The sequence below is a fragment of the Pseudophryne corroboree genome, chromosome 1 (genome assembly GCF_028390025.1).
Source record: "Pseudophryne corroboree isolate aPseCor3 chromosome 1, aPseCor3.hap2, whole genome shotgun sequence".
NCBI lineage: Eukaryota > Metazoa > Chordata > Amphibia > Anura > Myobatrachidae > Pseudophryne > Pseudophryne corroboree.
In genome coordinates this window covers 287,705,590-287,732,139 of record NC_086444.1, presented here as the reverse complement: position 1 = coordinate 287,732,139, position 26,550 = coordinate 287,705,590, and the positions used below count along the sequence as shown (strand labels likewise).

The following is a 26,550-nucleotide window of genomic DNA, read 5'->3' as shown; positions in this document are numbered from 1 at the left end:
AGCGTGTGGAGGGATACCTGAAGTCTATTTACTCTTTTACCGGTGCTGTACATAGACCCACTATAGCAGCCTCCTGGGCCGTGAAAGGAATTGACGCATGGGTTCAGGCAATTGAGGATGAGCTGTCTCAGGATATTTATGACACCGCCAGACAATATCTGTGTCATATTACCACAGCCTCCCACTATATTCAGGAGGCGGCCTCTGAGGCAGGTGTTCTGGCAGCCAAGGTGTCCACTACGTCTATACTGGCTCGCCGAATTCTGTGGTTGAGGTCCTGGAAGGTGGACCTAAACTCCAAAAACACCTTGGAGGTGCTTCCTTTTAAGGGAGACATCATTTTTGGGGAGGATCTGAATAAGATTGTGACTGACTTGGCAACTGCTAAGACTGCGTTTCTCCTGAGTACTAATCCTTCTACACCGAAGGCAAAGAGTGCCACTTTTTGTTCCTTTCGACCTCCAGGGAAGGCAAAGGGTCAGGCATACCAGAGACAGGCTCGTTCTTCCAAATCCACTAAGCCCAAACCTAAACAATCCTGGGCTGCCCGTCGGCCTGCTTCCAAACAAGACAAGCCTGCTGCATGACGGGGTGGGCCTCCCCCTGGGAGACCCCAGCATTGGAGGCCGACTTCTGCAGTTCGCCCAGGCCTGGTTAAAGACCACTTCGGACGCCTGGGTGCGAGAAGTTGCCTCTCACGGGTTCGCAATCTCTTTCAATAAACGTCCCCCTCGCCAGTTCTGTTCGACTGTTATCCCTTCAGATCCGTTGAAAGTGCAAGTTCTACAATTGGTTTTGCAATCCCTCCTGGACACAGCAGTGGTAGTGCCGGTACCTCTGTCCCAGAGAGGCAGGGGATACTATTCGACCCTGTTTCTCGTTCCAAAGCCAAATGGGTCCTTCCGGCCTATACTCAACCTCAAAGCATTGAACAAATTTGTGAGAGTGTCCAAGTTCCGTATGGGAACTGTGCGCTCTATTGTACTGGCCGTGAAACCCGATGACTATATGGCATCCCTGGACATACAGGATGCTTACCTGCATATACCTATTGCTGTCTCACATCAACAATATCTACGGTTTGCTATTGGCAATCTCCATGATAAGTTCCAGGCTCTGCCATTTGGACTGGTCACGGCCCCTCGGATCTTCAACACGGTCATGGCCGCGATGACGGCCCTTCTCCGCCGTCAGGGAATCAGGATCCTGCCGTATCTGGACTACTTGCTGATCCTGGCGAACTCCCAAGATGTTCTCCTCAGTCATCTGGAACTGACTGTCCAATTCCTGCATGCCCACGAGTGGCTCATCAACTGGAAAATGTCCTTGCTGGTCCCTGCTCGGAGCATGGTGCACCTGGGGACACTGCTGGACACACACAGCCAGAGAATGTACCTGTCTCCAGAGAAAGTCCTGAAACTTCAGGACAGGATCAGTCACTTCCTCTCTCGTCCAAGAGTGTTGCTATACTCGGCGATGCAAGTACTAGGCCTCATGGTGTCGGCTTTCGACAATTTCATTCCCGCCCTCTGCAGAAGTTAATCCTTTCCAAGTGGGATGGCCTACCCCATCAGATCAGGTCTCAAATGATCTCCTTGACTCCGGAGGTTCGTCTGTCACTGAGCTGGTGGCTACAGGATCAACAGTTGAGCAGGGGCCGTCCCTTCTGGATCTCCAACTGGGTCCTGCTGACAACGGATGCCAGTCTGCGGGGTTGGGGCGCGGTGTTGGAGCAACACTTTCTCCAGGTCGGTGGACCAGGGAGGAATCTCTCCTCCCGATAAACATTCTAGAATTGTGGGCAGTGTTCAATGCATACAGAACAGGCCTGTTCTAGTACAATCAGACAACGCCACTATGGTGGCGTACATAAATCATCAAGGCGTCACTCGAAGGTGCATGGCAATGTTGGAAGTATCAAAAATCCTCCATTGGGCGGAACAACATCTGCCAGCAATATCGGCAGTGTTCATTCCGGTAGTCCTCAACTGGGAAGCGGATTTCCTCAGTTGTCAGGACGTTCACGCCGGAGAGTGGCGTCTTCATCCGGAAGTCTTTCAACTCCTAGTGGACAAGTGGGGCCTACCAGATGTAGACCTGATGGCATCTCGACACAATCGCAAGGTTCCGGTCTTCGGGACAAGGGATCCTCAAGCAGCGTTAGTGGACGCATTGGCAATTCCATGGATCTTTCGACTGCTATACGTGTTCCCTCCAGTGTCACTCCTGCCCAGGGTACTAAGGAAGTTCAAGCAAGAAAGAGAAATACTACTTCTAGTCGCTCCAGCGTGGCCCAGACGGCATTGGTTCTCACACCTGCAAGGTCTATCCAAAGAGCGTCCTCTTCTACTTCCGCAACGCTTTCCTTGTTCAGGGCCCTTGTGTCTATCTGGACCTGGCCAGACTGGCTTTGACGGTGTGGCTCTTGAAGCTTCACTCCTGAGGGCCAAAGTATTCTCTGAGGTGGTTATTCCAACTATGTTGAAGGACAGCAAACCGGCTTCTGCACGGATTTATTACAGGGTCTGGAACTCTTCCTTCACATGGTGTGCTGCTAAGCATTATGATGCCTATTCGTTCAGAACTTCCAGGCTTTTGGCTTTTCTGCAACAAGGCCTAGATTTAGGCCTTCACCTGGCCTTCCTCAAGGTTCATATATCTGCCTTGTGGGTGTGGTTTCAGAGAAAAATTGCGTCTATTCCTGATGATCATACTTTCACTCAGGGTGTTTTATGGATTCAACCTCCCTATGTCCCTCCTGTTGCTCCATGGGATCTGTCTGTTGTCTTAAATGCCCTACAAGAATCTCCATTTGAACCTCTTGAGTCTGTGGACCTTAAATGCCCTACGCTTAAGGTAGTGTTTCTGCTGGCTATTGCCTCTGCTAGGAGGGTGTCGGACTTAGGCGCTTTGTCCTGTCGTCCACCCTTTTTGATTTTTCACCGTGACCGGTCAGTTCTTTGAAGTTGCCCCGGTTAACTACCTAAAGTGGTATCTTCTTTCCATCTTAACCAAGAGATTGTGGTTCCGGCTTTTATCTCTTCTGGTTTGTCTTCCAAAGAACGGTGTTTGGATGTGGTACAGGCTCTCCGTATCTACGTGGAGAGGACTGCCTCTATCAGGACATCAGATACCCTTTTTGTACGTTTTGATTTTCACAAACGTGGCTGGCCTGCGAATAAGCAAACCTTGGCCAGATGGATTAGAATGATGATTGCACAAGCTTATGCGCAGGCTGGTCTTCCAGCTCCTGCTGTTATCAAAGCCCATTCTACTCTGTCTGTTGGACCTTCTTCGGCGGCCCGCAATGGCGCGTCCGCTGATCAATTGTGCAAGGCGGCTACGTTGTCCTCCGTGAACACGTTCATTAGGTTCTATGCTTTTGATACTTCTGCCTCCCAGGATGCTTCCTTTGGATGCCGGGTACTTGTGCCCACTACGGTGCTTCCCCTCCCATGAGGAACTGCTTTAGGACATCCCCAATGTATTCCCTGTGGAATCCCAGTGTACCCCGCTGCAGAAATGGAGATTTATGGTAGACTTACCATTGTTAAATGTCTTTCTGCGAGGTACACTGGATTCCACAGGGAGCCCACCCTGATGCACTTAGCTTCTTTGGGTTTGTATGGCATTAGCCGCTGGTCCCTTCTCCTGTCGTGAGAATGTGGTTCTATGTGACTAACATCTGCCGTCTCTTTTACCTGCTACTGCATTGGACTGGTTAACGAAACTGAGCTCCAGAGCCCGGAGGTGGGGTTATAGAGTAGGCGATGCAGTGCATCCTGGGAACAATCAAAGCTTTAGCCTGTTGGTGCCTCGGATCAAGATCCAACTCTACACCCCGATGTAGTCCCTGTGGAATCCAGTGTACCTCGCAGAAAGAGATTTAACTATGGTAAGTCTACCATAAATCTCCTTTTTTCTTGAGTGATCTTTCTAAAAAGCGTTTTATACATTCTATAGAAAGAGTCGCTCCAACAACTCTCCACCGGGTCACGACAACGCTTACCTACAAGTACAGTACTGTTTCGATGGGCGTATGTATCGGATATACTAGCAGGTCCAGCAGACGGAGCACAGGGAGAAGGTAAGGCATTGGTTCCACTTAGAAGGGGAATACGGACACAGCCGCACTGTTTTGGGAGGAGACTACCAAACAGTCGCTGACGCAGCTGCCACCTCGGGTGCACCAGCTGTAAGCCTTAGGGATCCATAGGCTCCAGGAATAGTATGAGGCCGCAATCCCTAGGGTTGATGTCAGCAGTGGGGAATCTCCCGCCAGTTCATGGCGGGAGACCAGTTTCCTCCGAGTCTCCCGCCATGAACTGTTTTCCCGCTTTTTTCTGAGACGCTGTATACGAAGGGGACCTAATTGCAGCATAGGCGGCTATGTGACTGGTGCGTCTGTGTTCACTATAGGTTCATGGAGCGGCAGTGTACACTATTAGCATCTGGATCCACTCAGCGTTCGCAAACGTATTGATTGGTCCTGGAAGCAGGGTGAGTCTTCCTATATCCCACTCTACTGAGTACGGGTAATACAGCACTAAGTCTCTATCTTCCTTTTGAGTACAAATAGTTAGATAAGTGCCTGTTGCATATGAGTCTGTATACTATTACTGTTGTTTCTTTCGCTATGTGTCTGAATACGGTAGATCTTTTTAAACCTGATTCAGTAATATGTTCTCCTACATACTTGAAATGTATTTGTAATTGATTATGTGCTCATATTGCTTATTATACTAATGTATAACATGTAACTGACTGCTAGTGGGATTGCTGACTTTACTACAGTATATATTCTGTCAGTTTTTTTCTATTTCGATCCTCAATGCTGGTGCATAGCAGGGTAGGGTCGGATTGTATGTCACTTTAAAAAGCTTAAAGTGATTAGTCACAAAATGTGTAGTACACTCTGTAAGTGTTGATTATTTATCATGTCTAAGAACGGCAAAGGTGAGGAAGATACACTCATAGCAGCACCAACACTCATATGTTTGTCTTGCAAAGCTGGGTTAACCTCTCAGGATCTGGTTCAGAATGGTTTTTGTGCAAATAGTTTTAGCTTTCACCAGCGTCTCTTGAAAAATACGAGGCAGATACAGGTGCAGGTTGATCCCCCTTGGGCTGTGTTTGCACAAACATTATCCAGTATAGCTGAGCGCATAATTCCAACTCCTGTACCAGGGATAGGTTACACGATTAAGCCTTACATGCAGCTTCCCACCTGCGGTTTATCACTTCCAGAAGCAGCCTCTCAAAAGAAACCGGCTGATAATCCAGTAGTAAGTAAATCTTCATCCTCACAGGCTACACATGTTTCAGATGAGGATTCATCGGAGGATGAAATCTCAGTAAACTGTGGTTCTGTATATGAAGAGGAGGAGGAAAGTCTCAGCTCAGTGGATATAGCTGAGTTAATTAAGGCAATGAAAGCCATTCTATCCTTAGAGGAATCAGCAGAGCCTGTGTTAAAAACCAAGGCACCTGTGTTTAAACGTCCCAAAACAGTTAAGACTGAGTTTCCTGGGTCAGATCAGCTGACGGAAATCATGTAAGAGGCTTTGGCGACGCCCAGTAAGAGGTTTAGAACTCCTAGGAAATGGAATTCCAGTTATCCTCTTCCAGCTGGGGATTGTTTAAAAAGGGAGGTGGCTCCCAAAGTAGATACGCATGTGATTCGATTATTGCAAAAATCTACATTACCTCTGCCTTCAACATCATTAAATGATGTCACGGAAGATGGTTTTTAAAAAAACTATTTTTTTCCTGTCTGGGGTTGTCATAAGACCAGCCATGGCTTCAGCTTGGATGGCAAAGGCAGTGACTGCCTGGGCTGATGCACTGGAAGGGGATCTTTCAATGGCATCCAGAGAGCAAAAATCCCATATAGCACATATAAAACAGGCTGTGATGTTCTTAGAAGAACCAGCATTGGATATGGGTACTATATCCTCCAGGGCATCCGCTTCAACAATAGCTGCTTGCAGGGCAATTTGGCTATGTATGTGGAAAGCTGATTCAGAATCTAAGAAGGTTTTGGAATCTTTGCCTTTTTCTGGAAATATTCTTTTTGGTAAAGAATTGACAGATACTTTGGAGTCAGAAGCAGATTCCAAGAAGGTAAAGTTTCCTTCCACATACAAATTCAAACCTAAAGTTCCAGCTTTTCGGTCTCAAGGAAAAGCTAAAGGTAAAAGTGATGGCGGGCAGCCCCAATACAACAAGTCTGGTAAGACTAAAAAGCATTGGGCTACCAGAGGACCGGTTGGTAAAACAGAAAATAAGCCCTCAGCCTGATGGTGCGGGCCTCCACCTGGGGGATCCCAGGGTGAGGGCCGACTTCTTCAGTTTGCACAGATCTGGCAGCAGTCTACAACGAGGACAAGGTTTTATTCCAACCTGTTTCTAGTTCAGAAGCCAAATGGGTCATTCCAGATCATTTTTAAACTCAAGGTGCTGAACAAATACATTTGGGTACCTCTGTTTCATATGGAGACTTTACGTTCCATTAGTTTGGCCATGGAGCCAGGGGATTATATGGTATCCCTGGATATCCAGGATGCTTACCTACATGTTCCTATAGCTCGGTCCCATCAGTGCTATCTCAGGTTCGCTATCCTCCCAACAGCATTTTCAGTTCCAGGCCCTACCTTTTGGCTTAGCCACAGCCCGCCAGACTATTTACCAAAATTATGGTGATAATGGCAGTTTATCTCCACCAGCAGGGGATAAGAATTTTTCCAAACCTCGACGATCTTTTAATCCTGGCACAGTCTCAGGAATTGCTCCTGTGTCATCTGCAACAGACAATACCGTGTCCGCAGAAGCACGGGTGGCTCATAAATTGGGCAAAATCGTCTCTGGTTCCGTCACAGCGGATGACTCACTTGGGGGCTGTACTGGATTCAAGCCTTCAAAGAGTATTTTTACCTCTGAACAAGATATCCAAAGTTCAGTCAAGGATTCAGGAGTTGCTACACAGTCAAAAGGTATCCATTCACGCAGCAATGCGTGTGATGGGATTGATGGTGTCAACATTCGACATGGTGGAGTATGCACAGTTCCACTCGAGGCCTCTGCAGCATCTGATCCTTGACAAATGAAATGGGTTGCATCATATGATAAAAACGCAGACTATGGTCCTTACGATGGAAGTAAGAAGGTCATTAGCCAGGTGGCTACAGACATCTCATCTGGACAAGGGGAGACCCTTTTGGATATCAGATTGGGAAATTCTGACAACGGATGCCATTTTCCAGGGCTGGGGAGCAATGTCAGGAAGGTTTTGTTTCCAGGGGCAATGGACCAAGGAAGAAGGTTGCCTGCCAATAAATATGTTGCAACTTCGGGCCATATACATGTCACTGATTCAGGCAAAGGACATCCTTCGGGGAAAACCAGTTCAGATCCGCTCAGACAATGCGATGGCAGAAACGTACCTCAACCATCAAGGAGGAACTCGCAGCCAAAAAGTTATGAAGGAGGTAAGTTACACACTAAGGTGGGCAGAACTTCATCATCCAGACTTGTCCGCAGTGTTCGTTCCGGGAGTCATAAACTGGGAAGTGTATTTTCTTAGTCGACATGCTGTTCAGGCAAGCAAATGGGCTCTACATCCGGAGGTCTTCCAGACCCTAGACGACATGTGGTTGTAGCCAGAGATAGATCTCATGGCGTCCCATCAGAACAACAAAGTTCTTGCATATGGGTCAAGAACAAAGGATCCCAGAGCGATCTTTGTGGATGCCCTGTCGGTGATATGGGATTTTCATCTGGCCTATGTGTTTCCTCCAATCACCTTATTACCCAGGGTGGTGAGAAAGATAAAGCAAGGAAAGGGTGCCATGATACTAATAGCTCTGGCTTGGCCCAGAAGACATTGGTAGACAGATCTGCAGAGAATGTCAATGGATGCTCCATTCCTGCCCCCTCAATGTCCAGATCTACTGACGCAGGGTCTTTGTTATCACAGACATCTGGATCGACTGTCTTTGATGGCGTGGCTCTTGAGACCTCTATCCTGAAGTCAAGAGGATTCTCACAACAGGTAATTCAAACAATGCTAAGAGCAATGAAACCTTCCTCATCTCGAATTTATCACCGAATTTGGCAAACCTATATTCATTGGTGTAGTGAACGGAAAATGGACCCTAGGTCTTTCAGAATTTCCAGGGTCTTAGCATTCCTTCAGATAGGAATGGATAAAGGTTTGAAGGTGGTTTCCTTGAGCGTGCAAGTGTCCGCATTGACTGTATGGTTCCCCATTTCTGATTTCTCTAACGTCCTAAGTGGATGCTGGGGACTCCGTAAGGACCATGGGGAATAGCGGCTCCGCAGGAGACTGGGCACATCTAAAGAAAGCTTTAGGACTATCTGGTGTGCACTGGCTCCTCCCCCTATGACCCTCCTCCAAGCCTCAGTTAGATCTCTGTGCCCGAACGAGAAGGGTGCACACTAGGGGCTCTCCTGAGCTTCTTAGTGAAAGTTTTAGATTAGGTTTTTTATTTTCAGTGAGACCTGCTGGCAACAGGCTCACTGCATCGAGGGACTAAGGGGAGAAGAAGCGAACTCACCTGCGTGCAGAGTGGATTGGGCTTCTTAGGCTACTGGACATTAGCTCCAGAGGGACGATCACAGGCCCAGCTTGGATGGGTCCCAGAGCCGCGCCGCCGGCCCCCTTACAGAGCCAGAAGGCAGAAGAGGTCCGGAAAATCGGCGGCAGAAGACGTCCTGTCTTCAACAAGGTAGCGCACAGCACTGCAGCTGTGCGCCATTGCTCTCAGCACACTTCACACTTCGGTCACTGAGGGTGCAGGGCGCTGGGGGGGGGGGCGCCCTGAGACGCAATAAAAACACCTTGGATGGCAAAAAAATGCATCACATATAGCTCCTGGGCTATATGGATGCATTTAACCCCTGCCAGAATCCATAAAAAAGCAGGAGAAAAGTCAGCGAAAAAGGGGCGGAGCCTATCTCCTCAGCACACTGGCGCCATTTTCCCTCACAGCTCCGTTGGAGGGAAGCTCCCTGTCTCTCCCCTACAGTCACTACACTACAGAAAGGGTTAAAAAAAGAGAGGGGGGCACTAATTAGGCGCAGTATTAACTATACAGCAGCTATAAGGGGAAAAACACTTATATAAGGTTATCCCTGTATATATATAGCGCTCTGGTGTGTGCTGGCAAACTCTCCCTCTGTCTCCCCAAAGGGCTAGTGGGGTCCTGTCCTCTATCAGAGCATTCCCTGTGTGTGTGCTGTATGTCGGTACTTTTGTGTCGACATGTATGAGGAGAAAAATGATGTGGAGACGGAGCAGATTGCCTGTAATAGTGATGTCACCCCCTAGGGGGTCGACACCTGAGTGGATGAACTGTTGGAAGGAATTATGTGACAGTGTCAGCTCTGTATAAAAGACAGTGGATGACATGAGACAGCCGGCTACTCAGCTTGTGCCTGTCCAGACGTCTCATAGGCCGTCAGGGGCTCTAAAGCGCCCGTTACCTCAGATGGCAGATATAGACGCCGACACGGATACTGACTCCAGTGTCGACGGTGAAGAGACGAATGTGACTTCCAGTAGGGCCACACGTTACATGATTGAGGCAATGAAAAATGTTTTACACATTTCTGATAATACGAGTACCACCAAAAAAGGGGTATTATGTTCCGTGAGGAAAAACTACCTGTAGTTTTCCTGAATCTGAGAAATTAAATGAGGTCTCTGATGATGCGTGGGTTTCCCCCGATAACAACGGATAATTTCTAAAATGTTATTGGCATTATATCCTTTCCCGCCAGAGGTTAGGGTGCGTTGGGAAACACCCCCTAGGGGGGATAAAGCGCTCACACGCTTGTAAGGGCTCTACCTTCGCCTGAGATGGCCGCCCTTAAGGATCCTGCTGATAGAAAGCAGGAGGGTATCCTAAAATGTATTTACACACATACTGGTGTTATACTGCGACCAGCAATCGCCTCAGCCTGGATGTGCAGTGCTGGGTTGGCGTGGTCGGATTCCCTGACTGAAAATATTGATACCCTAGATAGGGACAGTATATTTTTGCCTATAGAGCATTTAAAAGATGCATTTTTATATATGCGTGATGCACAGCGGAATATTTGCCGACTGGCATCAAGTCTAAGCGCGTTGTCCATTTCTACCAGTAGAGGGTTATGGACACGTCAGTGGTCAGGTGATGCGTATTCCAAACGGCATTTGGAAGTATTGCTTTTTTAAGGGAGGAGTTATTTGGGGTCGGTCTTTCAGACCTGGTGGCCACGGCAACAGCTGGGAATTCCACGTTTGTACCCCAGGTCGCCTCTCAACATGAGAAGACGCCGTATTATCAGGCGCAGTCTTTTCATGGACAAGCGGGCAAAAGGTTCCTCATTTCTGCCCCGTGACAGACGGAGATGAAAAAGGCTGCAGAAATCAGCCAGTTCCCAGGAACAGAAACCCTCTCCCGCCTCTGCCAAGCCCTCAGTATACGCTGGGGCTTTACAAGCAGAATCAGGCACGGTGGGGGGCCCGTCTCAATGAATTTCAGCGCGCAGTGGGCTCACTCGCAAGTAGACCCCTGGATCCTTCAGGTGATATCTCAGGGGTACAAATTAGAATTCGAGACGTCTCCCCCTCGCCGTTTCCTAAAGTCGGCTTTACCGATGTCTCCTTCTGACAGGGAGACAGTTTTGGAAGCCATTCACAAGCTGTATTCCCAGCAGGTGATAATCAAGATACCCCTCCTGCAACAGGGAACGGGGTATTATTCCACACTGTTGTGGTACCGAAGCCGGACGGCTCGGTGAGACCGATTCTAAATCTAAAATCTTTGAACACTTACGTACAGAGGTTCAAATTCAAGATTGAGTCACTCAGAGCAGTGATTGCGAACCTGGAAGAAGGGGACTACATGATGTCTCGGGACATCAAGGATGCTTACCTTCATGTCAAAATTTACCCTTCTCACCAAGGGTACCTCAGGTTTATGGTACAGAACTGTCACTATCAGTTCAGACGCTGCCGTATGGATGGTCCACGGCACCCCGGGTCTTTACCAAGGTAATGGCCGAAATGATGATATTCCTTCGAAGGAAGTGAATTTTAGTTATCCCTTCCTTGGACAATTCCCTGATAAGGGTAAGATCCAGGGAACAGTTGGAGGTCGGTGTAGCACTATCTCAGGTAGTGTTGCGGCAGCACGATTGGATTCTCAATATTCCAAAATCGCACCTGGTTCCGACGACGTGTCTTCTGTTCCTAGGGATGATCCTGGACACAGTCCAGAAAAAGGTGTTTCTCCCGGAGGAGAAAGCCAGGGAGTTATCCGAGCTAGTCAGGAACCTCCTAAAACCGAGCCAAGTCTCAGTGCATCAATGCACAAGGGTTCTGGGTAAAATGGTGGCTTCCTACGAAGCAATCCCATTCGGCAGATTCCACGCAAAATCTTTCCAGTGGGACCTGCTGGACAAATTTTCCGGATCGCATCTTCAGATGCATCAGCGGATAACCCTGTCACCAAGGACAAGGGTGTCCCTCCTGTGGTGGTTGCAGAGTGCTCATCTTCTAGAGGGCCGCAGATTAGGCATTCAGGACTGGGTCCTGGTGACCACTGATGCCAGCCTGCGAGGCTGGGGAGCAGTCACACAGGGAAGGAATATCCAGGGCTTATGGTCAAGCCTGGAGACATCACTTCACATAAATATCCTGAAGCTAAGGGACATTTACAATGCTCTAAGCTTAGCAAGACCTCTGCTTCAAGGTCAGCCGGTGTTGATCCAGTCGGACAACATCACGGCAGTCACCCACGTAAACAGATAGGGTGGCACAAGAAGCAGGAGGGCAATGGCAGAAGCTGCAAGGATTCTTCGCTGGGCGGAAAATCATGTGATAGCACTGTCAGCAGTATTCATTCCGGGAGTGGACAACTGGGAAGCAGACTTCCTCAGCACGACCTCCACCCGGGAGAGTGGGGACTTCACCCAGAAGTCTTCCACATGATTAAAAACTCGACAGGTATTGCGCCAGGTCCAGGGACCCTCAGGCAATAAGCTGTAGACGCTCTGGTAACACCGTGGGTGTACCAGTCAGGGTATGTGTTCCCTCCTCTGCCTCTCATACCCAAGGTACTGAGATTGATAAGATGGAGAGGAGTAAGCACTATATTCGTGGTTCCGGATTGGCCAAGAAGGACTTGGTAACCGGAACTTCAAGAGATGCTCACTGAGGATCCGTGGCCTCTACCTCTAAGAAGGGACCTGCTCCAGCAAGGACCCTGACTGTTCCAAGACTTACCGCGGCTGCGTTTGACGGCATGGCGGTTGAACGCCGGATCCTGAAGGAAAAAAGGCATTCCGGATGAAGTCATCCCTATCCTGATCAAAGCCAGGAAGGATGTAACCGCAAAAACATTATCACCGCAATTGGCGAAAATATGTTGCGTGGTGCGAGGCCAGTAAGGCCCGACGGAGGAAATTCAACTGGGTCGATTCCTACATTTCCTGCAAACAGGAGTGTCTATGGGCCTGAAATTGGGGTCCATTAAGGTTCAAATTTCGGCCCTGTCAATTTTCTTCCAAAAAGAACTAGCTTCAGTCCCTGAAGTTCAGACGTTTGTAAAAGGGGTACTGCATATACAGCCTCCTTTTGTGCCTCCAGTGGCACTTTGGGATCTCAATGTAGTTTTGGGTTCCAAAAGTCACATTGGTTTGAACCACTTAAATCTGTGGAGTTAAAATATCTCACATGGAAAGTGGTCATGCTGTTGGCCCTGGCCTGGGCCAGGCGCGTGTCAGAATTGGCGGCTTTATCCTGAAAAAGCCCTTATCTGATTTTCCATTCGGACAGGGCGGAATTGAGGACTCATCCTCAGTTTCTCCCCAAGGTGGTTTCAGCGTCTCACCTGAACCAACCTATTGGTGGTGCCTGCGGCTACTAGGGACTTGGAGGCCTCCAAGTTGCTAGACGTTGTCAGTGCCCTGAAAATATATGTTTCCAGGACGGCTGGAGTCAGGAAATCTGACTCGCTGTTTATCCTGTGTGCACCCAACAAGCTGGGTGCTCCTGCTTCTAAGCAGACTATTGCTCGTTGGATTTGTAGTACAATTCAGCTTGCACATTCTGTGGCAGGCCTGCCACAGCCAAAAATCTGTAAATGCCCACTCCACAAGGAAGGTGGGCTCATCTTGGGCGGCTGCCCGAGGGGTCTCTGCTTTACAACTTTGCCGAGCAGCTACTTGGTCAGGAGCAAATACGTTTGTAAAATTCTACAAAATTGATATCCTGGCTGAGGAGGACCTGGAGTTCTCTCATTTGGTGCTGCAGAGTCATCCGCACTCTCCCGCCCGTTTGGGAGCTTTGGTATAATCCCCATGGTCCTTACGGAGTCCCCAGCATCCACTTAGGACGTTAGAGAAAATAAGAATTTACTTACCGATAATTCTATTTCTCATAGTCCGTAGTGGATGCTGGGCGCCCAAGTGCGGATTGTCTGCAATACTTGTACATAGTTATTGTTACAAAAATCGGGTTATTATTGTTGTGAGCCATCTTTCAGAGGCTCCTCTGTTATCATGCTGTTAACTGGGTTCAGATCACAGGTTATACGGTGTGATTGGTGTGGCTGGTATGAGTCTTACGCGGGATTCAAAATCCTTCCTTATTGTGTACGCTCGTCCGGGCACAGTATCCTAACTGAGGCTTGGAGGAGGGTCATAGGGGGAGGAGCCAGTGCACACCAGATAGTCCTAAAGCTTTCTTTAGATGTGCCCAGTCTCCTGCGGAGCCGCTATTCCCCATGGTCCTTACGGAGTCCCCAGCATCCACTACGGACTATGAGAAATAGAATTATCGGTAAGTAAATTCTTATTTTTTTTTTTATCCAGATAAAGCAGTTCTCAGAACTGGATCTGGGTATCTTCCTAAGGTGATGTCTAAATTCCACCTTAACGAAGAAATTGTAGTCCCGGGTATCCAAGAACCGGGCCTTTCTGCGGGAGATGCATCGCTGGACGTGGTCTGTGCCTTAAGGATCTACGTGGATCGTACCAGTGCCATCAGAAAGACAGATTCTCTCTTCATTCTCTACGGATTTCACAAGAGAAGATGGCCTGCTGAAAAGCAGAGACTGGCAAGGTGGCTTCGGATGACGATATCAGAAGCATATTCTCCAGCTGATCTCCCTGTTTCGGCTAATATCTCTGCTCACTCTACTCATAAGGTATGTCAATCATGCGCAGCACAACCTGGTGCTTCAGCAGAACAGATATGTAAGGCAGCCACATGGTCTTCTATTAACACATTCATTCCGAGTTGATCGCACATAGCAACTTTTTGCTGCTCATGCGATCACCCTGATGCCGCCTATGGGGGAGTGTATTTTAGCATAGCAGGGCTGCGAACGCGTGTGCAGCCCTGCTACGCTAAAAAATCTTCAAGCAAAACAAGACTAGGGCTGCAGTTACTCACCCAGTGCGACGGATCCAGCAATGAAGGTCCCGGTCCTGACGTCAGACATCCGCCCTCAAAACGCCTGGATCCGCCTGCGTTGGACTCGCCACGCCTGGAAAATGGTGAGTATCTGCCCCAGAACGCCTCCCACCTGTCCGTCTTCTTACGATCGCCGCTGCGATCACATTTCTCGTTTGCAGCGTCGTTGTTTGTGAGCAATGCGTCCGACGCGCATGCACATTTCAGACCCGTTTGCACCGCAGCGAAGAACCGCTGCGTGCGAACGGGTCGGAATGACCCTGAATGCCATGGATACCTTTGCCTCTCAGGACGCTGAATTTGGGCGAACGATTCTCTTGTCCAATCAGGAGCATCCCCACCAGTAAATTGCTTTGTGAAATCCCAATGTTCTCCTGTGGATAACCTGTGGACCCTGCCGGAGAAATATACATTATGGTAAGATCTTACCGTTAATAACAGTATTTCTCCTAAGTCCACAGGTTCCCCTGGGATCCCACCCTGACGCACCTGATTTGAGGATCTTTTCACTCACTAACCTCTTCTTTCTTGTACGTAAGGGTGTGCATGTGTGTTCTTCTCGCCTGATTAGGGCTCTCTCTGATGCTCCTAGCTTGAGCTTTGGAAAAACAACTGAATTGCCTGAGCCAGGAAGCGTGGATATAGGGACGGGTTCGTTGCATGCTGGGATGCCGAAAGCTTTGATCGTTTGGTGCCAATCCGCTGTCGCTACCTCATATCCCAGTGTTATCCTGTGGGTTTAGGAGAAATAGCGTTATCAACGGTAAGTCTACCATAACGATTATTTCTTTTTTTAACCTGTATTCCTATTAGCACACGGTTTTAAACATCTGAGATATGAGGTCCACTATCTGTATTGCAGTAGCGATGTGATACTTTATTCAGCTTGTGTCTTGAGCTGCACACTTCTCACTTAAAATCAGAGTTTATAAGAATGGTATGCTAACAGTGACACACTTACCAGTTTGCCCAGTCAGATTTCCTTTTGCTCATTTATATATCAAGCATGACCTCTTCTTATTCAAAGATGTGTGCTGACTTTCTGTGCAGAGTTGTCAGAGCAAAAGCAAAGTCATAAATAAAATACCAGCACTCTCCCATGCTGAAATGGAAAGCTCCTCGAGGATTGATATAATAGTGTTATTCGCTAAATCCAAGTGTGAGGCATCCCTAAGATAACATTATAGTACTTAATGACATCAAATAGCTTCTAGGTGAGGTAAAGGTGGCTTTCCGTAATAATGGAATGGTCAATGACTTCAGTCTCTTGAACTCTTTGATGAAGTATGAAGTCTGATAAACACGTGCTTCCCAAAGCATTAAGCATGTTTACAATCTCATACCCTACTCACACTACCTTACTAAGAGACCGATGCAAGACAGACAGGGAAGTGGCATAGAGGTAGCTGACCACAACTGGGGAAACGTTATTTGGCTTACATCCAGAGTCTCCAGTAGGCGATGGAAGTGACCTATCTCATGCAAGGGATTTTCAGTATTAACTTAGATCTACATACATCTAACCATAATAGAGTGCTTCCTCTCTGGGGGCTGAAAATGACCATACTACAAGTTAGTAATATAGAACAAAGAGAGTTTAAGGATACCATACAGAGGGATGATATCTAGATCCTGGCGCTTGGGATGTTGGCAGTCAAAATACCGACAGTGGCATCCCAATGCTCAGGATCCCGACACCAAAGTGATAAGTAGACTAGCCCTAATACCCAACCCCCCTAACCCTAATCCTCCTTACTCGCAGCCTCCCACCCTGCAGCATATCCTTAACCCTCCCCACTGGTGCCTAACCCTCCCAAAGCCTAAACCTATCCCTCCCCCATCCCCATCCCCCTGCAGCTTAACCCTAACCCTCCCCGCAGCCTAACCCTCCCTCCCGCAGCTTAACCCTAACCCTCCCCGGTGGTGCCTAACCCCGACCCTCCCTCCCCACCGTCTAACTCTACCCTTCCCCCCACCCCCGGCAGCCTATGCCTAAACTTCCCTCCGCAGCCTAAACCGATTTCCTGATTTGGAAGCAAAGCAAACAACTGGGTAAAACCATGTTGCACTGCACGCGGGGCAGATGTAATAGATGAGATTTAGATTTGGGAGGTGTGAATCCAAACTGAAATCTAAATTGCAGTGGAAAAATAAAGCTGTCTAACATTTGTGGGCTACATACAAAAGGAACCAGTATTTACCTTGCACAAAAAAACATATACATTTATTTGCTGCCCTTGCATTGTAAAATAGGTTTTTTCACATTCAAAGTTAAGCGCTTTTCCTGCCTTGCTTCCAAATCTGAATCAGGCCCTCTATGAGGAAAACTGCTAAAATAAACCTGTTGTTAGTTCTTTTCTGATATCATTAGTCAGTCATTGTATTTATATTTTTGATTACTCTTTGTTCATTTAAGAAAATTATTTCTGTATTATCCCAAAATTTTAATAAGAAAACTGGATTAAAAGCGTGGATTTAATTTAAGTAAAAGTTGCAGAAAATAGTAAAAGATGGCTGAAGATGGTAGACTACGATCTCTAATTCACCCATCTGTTTTAAACAACTTTCTATATATCTGTTTATCCTAGATCTGAATATGACACCACCATTATATACTTTTACTGCGGCAGATCATAACCTAACACGGCCACAATCCAACATTTAGAATACAGTTTACCTATTTCTGAAAATGTCCTTTTCCACGGAGTTATTTTCAGTGTTAACCTTGGCTGTGATGGCTATATTAAATATGCACAGACTTCCCAATTTCTACGGGGCACATGTGACTTATGAAGACTCATATAGACATGTTTTTCAAATGTAGTGAGCTTCGTGTGATCCCTTGCATGCTGTGGTGCTTGGAATTGCAGTCATATTTTTTTTTCCTAAACAGTTGTTCACTATGGGATACACACTCCAGTTGGTAAAGTCAGGGTATATTCATCTTGCAGGGACCACTTATAAAGCAGATTGTTAATTAGGGATTATTGGTTTCTGTGGTCACCATGTCTTTACTGGTGACTCCATAGCGCATGACTTCATTCTAAAGAATACAAAGTTGGAAACATATGAAAAAGCGTTCCCAGAATGTCCTTAATGTACACTGAAGTATGAATGTATTATGTGGTATCAATGATCCCAAATCCACCTTGTTCCTTAAAAGCAACAAGACGCAGCACGCAAGTACTGGGGCACTAGTATTATAGCAGATGCTGGATTTCTTCAAGTTGATATTTTTTCAAACTAAAGACATTGGTGGAGTGATTTTATGGGTAGACACCAGAACTGGGTGAACCAAGGGATATTGTCTGCAAATGTATCCATTTGTTAGACTGTAAAAAAAAAAATGTATAAGGAATACTTTTATGTTCCATTGAATATCTTATCAAAGGATTGCCTTAAACCGGTTGTGTGTGCTTAATACTGAGAGGTTAATGGAAGAATAGGATGAAAATCTTTTAGTGAGGATAATAAAACAGCTGTGTCTCGCTTTGCACTATGCACACAAGAACACTCTTTTTACTCTGAGTGGCCGCGTTGGCTGCCATGTGTATTTTTTTCTCCTCATGTGCATTAGAAAGGCACACAAGCACAGCACCCATTAAACTCATTTTCAATTCTTCTGAGGCTTAGCTCTGAGGCACTGTGGTGCCAGGTATGTTCTTCAGCCAATATTGTCTTGTTAAGAGTGTTAGACTATTAACCTTCTCATAATTTCCAAGTCTAAGCAAATTTAAGTTTATTTTATATTTGCAAAAACAGAAATTATTTTCTTTTTATAATGGCGGAATATGAAAATTTTGAGTAATGATCAGCCTCCAAAGAAGTATAAAATAGAAGGAATGACTGTGTTTCCAGTTGTTATTTATGCCATGGTGTAATTCTGTTCTCTGATCTGATGCATGTCCAGTCTGGGATGGTTGCATCTGCATTAAACCAATTGGACATTCACTTTTATTGTTTAACTTGCTTTATGTGAATAAAAGGTAATCGCTGATTGGTTAAAAAAAATGTTGCAACTCTGTGTGCAATGTTACTAAATGACCGTCTATTATTCTGCCACAGAAAACCTAATTTTTAAAATGTTTAGCGTAAAAAATTGTGTGTTGCTATCAGAATAATGTCAGTCCTACTTTACCGTCAAGACAATGTCCTACCTGTATGTCACAAGCATGACAGGCATCCTCTGACATTTGTTAGCTTTTTGTTATTGTTGTGAATATGCTTTTATTCAACCCAAATAATAAAATTCAAATGTAGTTCATAGCTGCTTTGATTGGAGCTCCATAGGGTGGGCAGGAAACAAGGGGGGGAGGTGGATGGAAGCGTCCGTCGTGCCAGGTAATGAGCAGATGCTGCTAATGCAGGGACTGGTAGGGTGATGCCAAGACCCCATCTGCTGCCAGGCTTGGCTCCGTTTGGCTGCAGGCCACATCAGAGGGAACTAAAACAGCCTGTAGCTTTCATACATCGCACCTCATTCTATGCTTCGCAGATTGCCCCTTTCAGAACTTTTTTTGACAGATTCTGTATACTGATCTGTAACCAAAGAACGACCACAGGCCCCCAACACTGTATATGACAGCTCTTGAAGTGTTTATTACAAAGCCATAGTTCTCAAGCCTTCTGTTGCTCTGGTTTGTATATAATGTGGTAAGAGATGAAAGGTGTCTTTACTAAACCAATTGAAAAATAGTATGGAAGCTAAGCTGCGCATGGGATGGTATAAGGGGGCTAAATTGCTCACTATTTACTAAATACTAAAGTTTTATGTGCCAGCAGGAAGATGTTAGGAGTTACAGTGCTGTATATTTTCATGCCTGGGATTACTACCACCTTGATCACATGATGTACCTTGGGCAATGTCATAATTGCAATCTGTAATAGTAAGGTGTACAGTGCTCAGTGGAGATTTTGGAAGGCGAAACACCTGTTCTGTGTTATTCTGCATCTATGAGTAGTTGTTTCAAGAAACCGCCATGTTCTGAAAATCAATCCCATGAAGGTTTTTGTTTTTAATATTCTGTAATATTGCAGACCTTTCATAGTAAGCAGTTACTGATCTTTACTTCAGACTTTTTTTTTTTGGTTGAATAAAAAAAAAAAATCTCATAACTATCCATCACCAATATTTCACCCTTTTTAAAGTTCACTGTTTAAAAAAAAAAAAAAAAAAAAAAAAGTCTTTATGGATCGGGTAGAGATGCCAGCTGCTTTTCCCCAAGGAGCGCAATAATGAAACAGTAAGCAGTGCAAATGGTACCTAATGAGTTTAAGCTGATTTATGCTTGCTTTCAAAAAGTGCTGTTTGATGTCTAGAAAGTGCTACTGCTGTGAAGTAATGCGGACCATCCACGCCTCCCCCGCCAACCTAATGGGTCTTGGGTGGAAGATTTATAGCAATCGGCCTGGGAGCGACAAATGTAATGGAGGCCATTTGCTTTTATTATTAGCAATGCATATTTAAATTAATCTGCTATTTACCTAAACAATTAGCTGCCTCGTAGTGAGAGCACAAAGCCAAAGATGCAATTAGTCCTCCGTCTAAAGATGAGCCCCAAGTCTAAAGTGTCCCCAAGGAGGTTTGCCGCTTTCAGCAGAACTGGTCTTGGATAACTTGAACGCAAAATGGTAATTGCATTAATTGCTTAAAAGGTAAATAATTGTCTAACTGGTTTCAGAAAAGATCAAGATCCTATTTAAACCTCTCCATTAATTAAGTTGGCATGTAATGGGATTTTCACAGTTTTAAAGCTATATTTTAAAAGTGCAGCTGTAGAAAGTCAGTGATTTATTTTCTTTTATGTGACTTGCAATAGTGATTCATTAAAGAAGGAGGGGAGTGCTTCTTTGCTGGGGTCTGAGGAAGCTAGAACTTAGAAGGTTGGCGGAGTGTCTGTTATTTGTGTAAGGAGGTTTCATTCATGTCATGGGGCACCAGTAGCAAGAGGACAAATTGATCACGATGTTCGTTGCATTTTCTGACGTGCTGTTCTAAAAGCAGTAGAAATATACTGCTAATGGCATTAAAATGTCTTTATACATACATGCATGTGTATATATATATATATATATATATATATATATATATATATATACACACACACACACACACACACACACACACACACACACACACACACACACACACACACACGTACAGATAGATAATGTTTGTGTGCATGTATACTTATCTGTATGTTTTATATATATATATATATATATATATATAAAACCTCCTGTGTAAAGCACACTGTTGAAAGCAGCCTATCCACATAGAGACCAGCACACCAATTAGATGAAAAAATATTTTAGTGAAGAAATTCAAACAGTTCATCAATAAAATTCAAAATAGCAGCAGTTGGTGAAAAATATTGTAGATAAATACATGATAGCAGCTTCAAACCAAGGAACTTATCTGGTCAGCTCATGGATGCATTGTCCTGTAGTGATAAGCCCGACAGCTGTTTCGGTGTATAACCACCTTCCTCAAGGGCTCCACAACAATAAGCCACATAGTTGCTGCTTAAATAGCCAAGGTGCCCGTCATCAATATCCTGACACTCCGCACATGTGACGACTCTCTCATCCGTCCACCCGTGCCTCACCATCTCTCTCAATAGCGCCGCCGTGAACCGCACGCCATCCGGCTATGGAACGCACTTCCGGTTCCGGTCTAGGCGCTCACAGTGTTATCCGTGGAGAAACACTGCCGTTTGCATCGCATGGTCCGTGCCACTTCTGTAACACGCCAGCAAATGCTGCATAGCAGGTCTCATTACACGGAGGCTAGTCAGTCACTGGACTCAAAATGCATTTACATCATTCACACATTCACATCATTCACACCGGGGGAATGGTTCCAAATCTGGGTTCCATTGCAATTTCCCCACAAGGGGCTCATTTGCGCTCGCCACACTGTCGGTAAGCCGGCGGTCGGCCTCCCGGCGCCGGTATGCTGGTCGCCGGGAGCCCGACCGCCGGCATACCATAGTGAACCCATATACGGGTCCACCAGGAGCCATTGGCACTTTAAGAGTTTGAGAGTGTGGGCTGGCTTCTCCCTCTATGCCCCTCCTACCAGACTCAGTTTAGAAAATGTGCCTGGAGGAGGTCACAGCTAGGGGAGCTCTACAGAGCTTCTTTAGAAAAAGTTTTTTTTAGAGTTTATTATTTTACAGGGAGGCTGCTGGCAACAGCCTCCCTGGTTCGTGGGACTAAGGGGGGGAGTAGTGTCCGCCCTGCGGGATCTGAGCCACTATCTCCCCTGACAGGACACTGAGCTCCTGAGGGGATCGATCGTTCCCCGCCACAGGGAATCGCTCACCCCAGCAGCATGCCGCCACCCCATTACAGAGCCAGAAGATCAGTGGCGAGTGAGTCACCGACCCCCTAGCAAGCAGGGGGCCGGTGTGAAGATGGGCGGCAACAGGGTAGGGAACGCAGTACTAACTGCGCTCCGGGGGTTAACCCAGTACATAGTGCGGCGCTGGGAGGGGCGCCCTGAGCCGGCGCCTACACCCTACACTGGTCACACAGCCTGTCGGGGTCCCAGGGTCTCTGCCAGCATAATTCCTCAGGCCAGTATAATCCTATGAAGAGCGGGAAGATAGCGCCATTTTGGGGACGGAGCTTCTCCTCAAAGCGGACCCAGCAGCGTTCAGCGCCATTTTCCTGCCTGCACAACGCAGTCCGTGAAGAGCAAGTCCCTCCAGAACAACTCCAGCTATCTCTCACGGTACCAGGGAGTTGTAGAATGGGGGGGAGGCTGTATACAGGCTGTGTAACCTATTAAGGTGCACAGTCAACGCTGGTTGAGGGTCTCCCTTTACCTAAAAAGCGCTGTGTGTGGGTAGGCTCCAATCTCTGTGTGTCTCTTGCCATTTTTGGGGGTGAAACTCTGTCTGTCCTCGTGTGTGTGTGTGTGTGTGTGTGTGTGTGTGTGTGTGTGTGTGGGGAGTGTCTGTGGTCTCCATTAAGCTATGTCCAGGGACTCTGTGTCATATGCTGCAGAGGATATGTCCTCTCAGCATGATCCCATTCCATGTAATCAGGATTGCACTGTTTTAGTACAGATACCAGCAAGGGAGCCCGAGTGGTTATCCTCTATCAAATCTATGACTTCTCAGATTTCTACTAGGGTTGCACAGAATGAGTCTGCAACTCGGGCTTTACAGAACTATATGGCAGTCTGGCCCAGTTCTGTTACTTCAGGGCCCCCCTCAGTATATTCCCAAAAACGTGCTCTTGCACAGATTATGCAAGATGACACGGATACCGATTCTGACACTGAGGACGGTGATGGGGATGTGTTGAGGGGGGCAGCTTCTCTTGCAAAAGCAATGCAGTTGATGATAGAGGCCATTAGGGATGTGTTGAATATTACTGATGCAACACCTGTGCAGGTTGAGGAGGCTTACTTCACTGAAAATAAGAAAGCCTCGCTAACCTTCCCTGCGTCCTAAGAATTAAATGCTATTTTTTTTAAAAAGCGTGGGAAAACCCTGAGTAAAAATTCCAGATCCCTAAAAGGGTCCTGGTGGCGTCTCCTTTCCCTATGGAGGATAGAAAAAAATGGGAAAACCCACCCATGGTTGACGTGTCTGTATCCAGACTCTCAAAAAAGGTGGTTTTACCTGTTCCAGGATCCACCGCCTTGAAAGAGCCGGCTGATCGTAAATTTGATAATACGCTCAAATCCATGTACACGGCTTCAGGGGCTATATTATGTCCCACTATTGCCAGTGCTTGGATTGCCAAAGCTATAGTAAAGTGGTCATGCACATTACTTGAAGATTTGGATACTATGGATAAATCTGATGTTGAATTGTTTTTGCGTAACATACAGGATTCGGCAGGATTTCTGGTAGAATCCATGAAAGACCTGGGTTCCATGGCTGCAGGAATTTCTTCCATGTCTGTCTCAGCTCGTCAAGGACTGTGGCTGCGATAGTAGTCTGCCGATGCGAAATCCAGGAGAAGTGTGGAGACCCTACCCTACACAGGTCAGGCTCTCTTTGGGGAAGCGTTAGATGCGTGGATCTCCATGGCTACAGCGGGTAAGTCACCTTTTCTTCCCTCAGGTACACCTGCTACGAAGAAACCCATTTCTTCAACTGTATCACAGCCCTTTTGGGCTGCCAAGCCACGAAAGGCCAGACCGTCCAACACCTTCTTTAGGGGAGGCCGGCCCAAATCCAAGAAACCTGCTACGGCGGGTTCCCAGGAACAGAAACCTGCTTCAGGTATGCCGAAGTCCTCCGCATGACGGTGGACTGCACGCCCCGGAGGTGGGGCCGGTGGGAGCGAGACTCGGGCATTTCAGTCACGTCTGGGTGTCGTCCGGCCTGGGTGCAAGATATCATGTCCCAGGGGTACAGGCTGGAATTTCAAGATCTCCCTCCTCACCGATTCTTCAAATCAGGCTTGCCGGCTTTGCTGGCACACAGGGCTGTCCTGCAGGCAGCCGTCCAGAAGTTGGTGGAGGCACAGGTAATTGTACCGGTTCCTCTTCATATGCAAAACAAAGGTTACTATTCAAACCTTTTCGTGGTACCTAAACCGGATGGTTCGGTCAGGCCCATTCTGAACCTAAAATCGCTAAATCCCTTTCTGAAGCAGTTCAAGTTCAAAATGGAGTCTCTAAGGGCGGTGATATCAAGTCTGGAAGAGGGGGAATTCCTGGTATCCCTGTATATCAAGGATGCGTACCTCCACATTCCAATTTGGCCGCCACATCAGGCTTCTCTCCGATTCGCATTGTTGGACTGTCACTATCAGTTCCAGGCTCTGCCATTTGACCTCTCCACAGCACCGAGGGTATTCACCAAGGTGATGCCGGAAATTATGGTTCTCCTTCACAGACAGGGGGTGAACATAATTCCATATCTGGAAGATCTGTTGATAAAGGCACCATCCAAGGAGAAGCTGTTTCAGTCCAGCCTTCTCACGACCCACCTGCTCAGGGAACACGGTTGTATCCTGAATCTTCCAAAATCAAATTTGGAACCAAGCAGAAGGTTGTCCTTTCTGGGAATGATCCTCGACACAGAAGTGCAGAGGGTGTTTCTTCCAAAGTAAAAAGCGTTGGTGATACAAACAATGGTCCGGGATGTCCTGAAGCCAGCCCGGGTGTCGGTTCATCAGTACATTCGCCTTCTGGAAAAGATGGTGGCCTCTTACAAGGCTCTACAGTACGGGAGGTTTCATGCTTGGTCCTTCCAACTGGATCTCCTGGACAAGTGGTCGGGATCCCATCTACATATCCACGAGAGGATTCGTCTGACACCAAAGGCCAGGATTTGACTCCTCTGGTGGTTGAAACTACCTCACCTTCTGGAGGGCCGCAGGTTCAGGATTCAGGACTAGATCCTTCTAACCACGGATGCAAGTCTCCGAGGCTGGGGCGCAGTCACTCAAGGGGAGACCTTCCAAGGAAGGTGGTCAAGTCTGGAAAGCCAGCCTGCCGATAAACATTCTAGAGCTAAGAGCCGTCTACAACGGTCTTCTCCAAGCGGCCCATCTTCTGAGAAATCGGGCCATTCAAGTGCAGTCGGACAATTTAACGACAGTGGCTTACATCAACCGACAGGGCGGAACGAAAAGCAGTGCTGCAATGTCAGAGGTAACAAGAATCATCCTCTGGGCAGAAAAACACGCGTTGGCGCTGTCTGCAATCTTCATTCCGGGAGTAGACAACTGGGAAGCGGACTTCCTCAGCAGACACGATCACCATCCAGGAGAGCGGGGACTCCATCCGGAGGTGTTCACGGAAGTAACAGATCTTTGGGGTGTACCTCAAAGCGACATGATGGCCTCTCGTCTCAACAAGAAGCTTCGGCGATATTGTTCCAGGTCAAGGGACCCGCAAGCAGTGGCGGTTGATGCCCTGATGACTCCATGGGTTTTCCAGTCGGTGTACGTGTTTTCACCACTCCCAGTCATTCCAAAAGTGCTAAAGCGATCCTCATTGTTCCAGACTGGCCAAGAAGGTCTTGGTACGCGGATCTTCTGGATCTACTGCTAGAAGAGCCGAGGCCTCTTCCTCTTCGGGAGGACCTGCTGCAGCAGGGGCCGTTCGCCTATCAAGACTTAACCGCGGCTGCGTTTAACGGTATGGCAGTCGAACACCTGATACTAGCTCGGAAGGGCATTCCAAACAAGGTTATTCCTACCCTGATACAGGCTAGGAAAGGAGTTACGTCTAAACATTACCATCGTATTTGGAACAATATGTATCTTGGTGTGAGTCCAAGAAGTTTTCTACTGTGGAGTTTCAACTGGGACGTTTTCTCCTCTTCCTGCAAGCAGGTGTGGATATGGGCCTGAGGTTGGGGTCCATAAAGGTCCAAATTTCGGCCCTATCCATTTTCTTCCAGAAACAGTTGGCTGCCCTCCCTGAGGTTCAGACTTTTTTGAAGGGAGTTCTACACATCCCACCTCCCTTTGTGCCGCCTACGGCGCCCTGGGATCTTAATGTGGTGGTGTAGTTCCTCCAGTCGGACTGGTTTGAGCCTGTACAGGAGGTTGAGGTCAAGTTTCTCATGTGGAAGGCTATCACTTTGTTTGCCGTAACTTCTGCTAGACGTGTGTCGGAGTTGGGGCTTTGTCCTGTAGAAGCTCATACTTGATCTTCTATGAAGATAGGGCTGAGCTTCTGACACGTCAGCAGTTTCTTCCGAAGGTTGTGCCGGCATTTCATATCAACCAACCTATTGTGGTGCCAGTGGCTACTGACTCCTCAATTTCATCAAAGTCCTTGGATGTTGTAAGGGCTCTATAAATCTATTCGAAGAGGACTGCTCGTCGCAGGAAATCGGACTCTCTGTTTGTCCTGTATGATCCCAAGAACCTTCAGTGTCCTGTTTCTAAGCAGGCAATCTCTTGCAGGATCAGGTTCACTATCCAGCATGCTTATTCTACGGCAGGATTGCCGTGTCCTACGTCTGTTAAGGCCCACTCTACTCGTAAGGTGGGTTTTTCCTGGGCGGCAGCCCGGGGTGTCTCGGCTTTAAAGCTTTGCCAAGTGGCTACTTGGTCTGGGTCGAACACGTTTGCAAAGTTTT

At 47.1% G+C, this 26,550-nt stretch overlaps 1 protein-coding gene across 1 annotated transcript in view; it reads left to right on the top strand.

Annotated features, from left to right (window-relative positions):
* FBXW8 (F-box and WD repeat domain containing 8) overlaps window positions 1–26,550 on the top strand; it is a 435,985-nt gene that overhangs the window by 304,829 nt on the left and 104,606 nt on the right. The window lies entirely within an intron of this gene.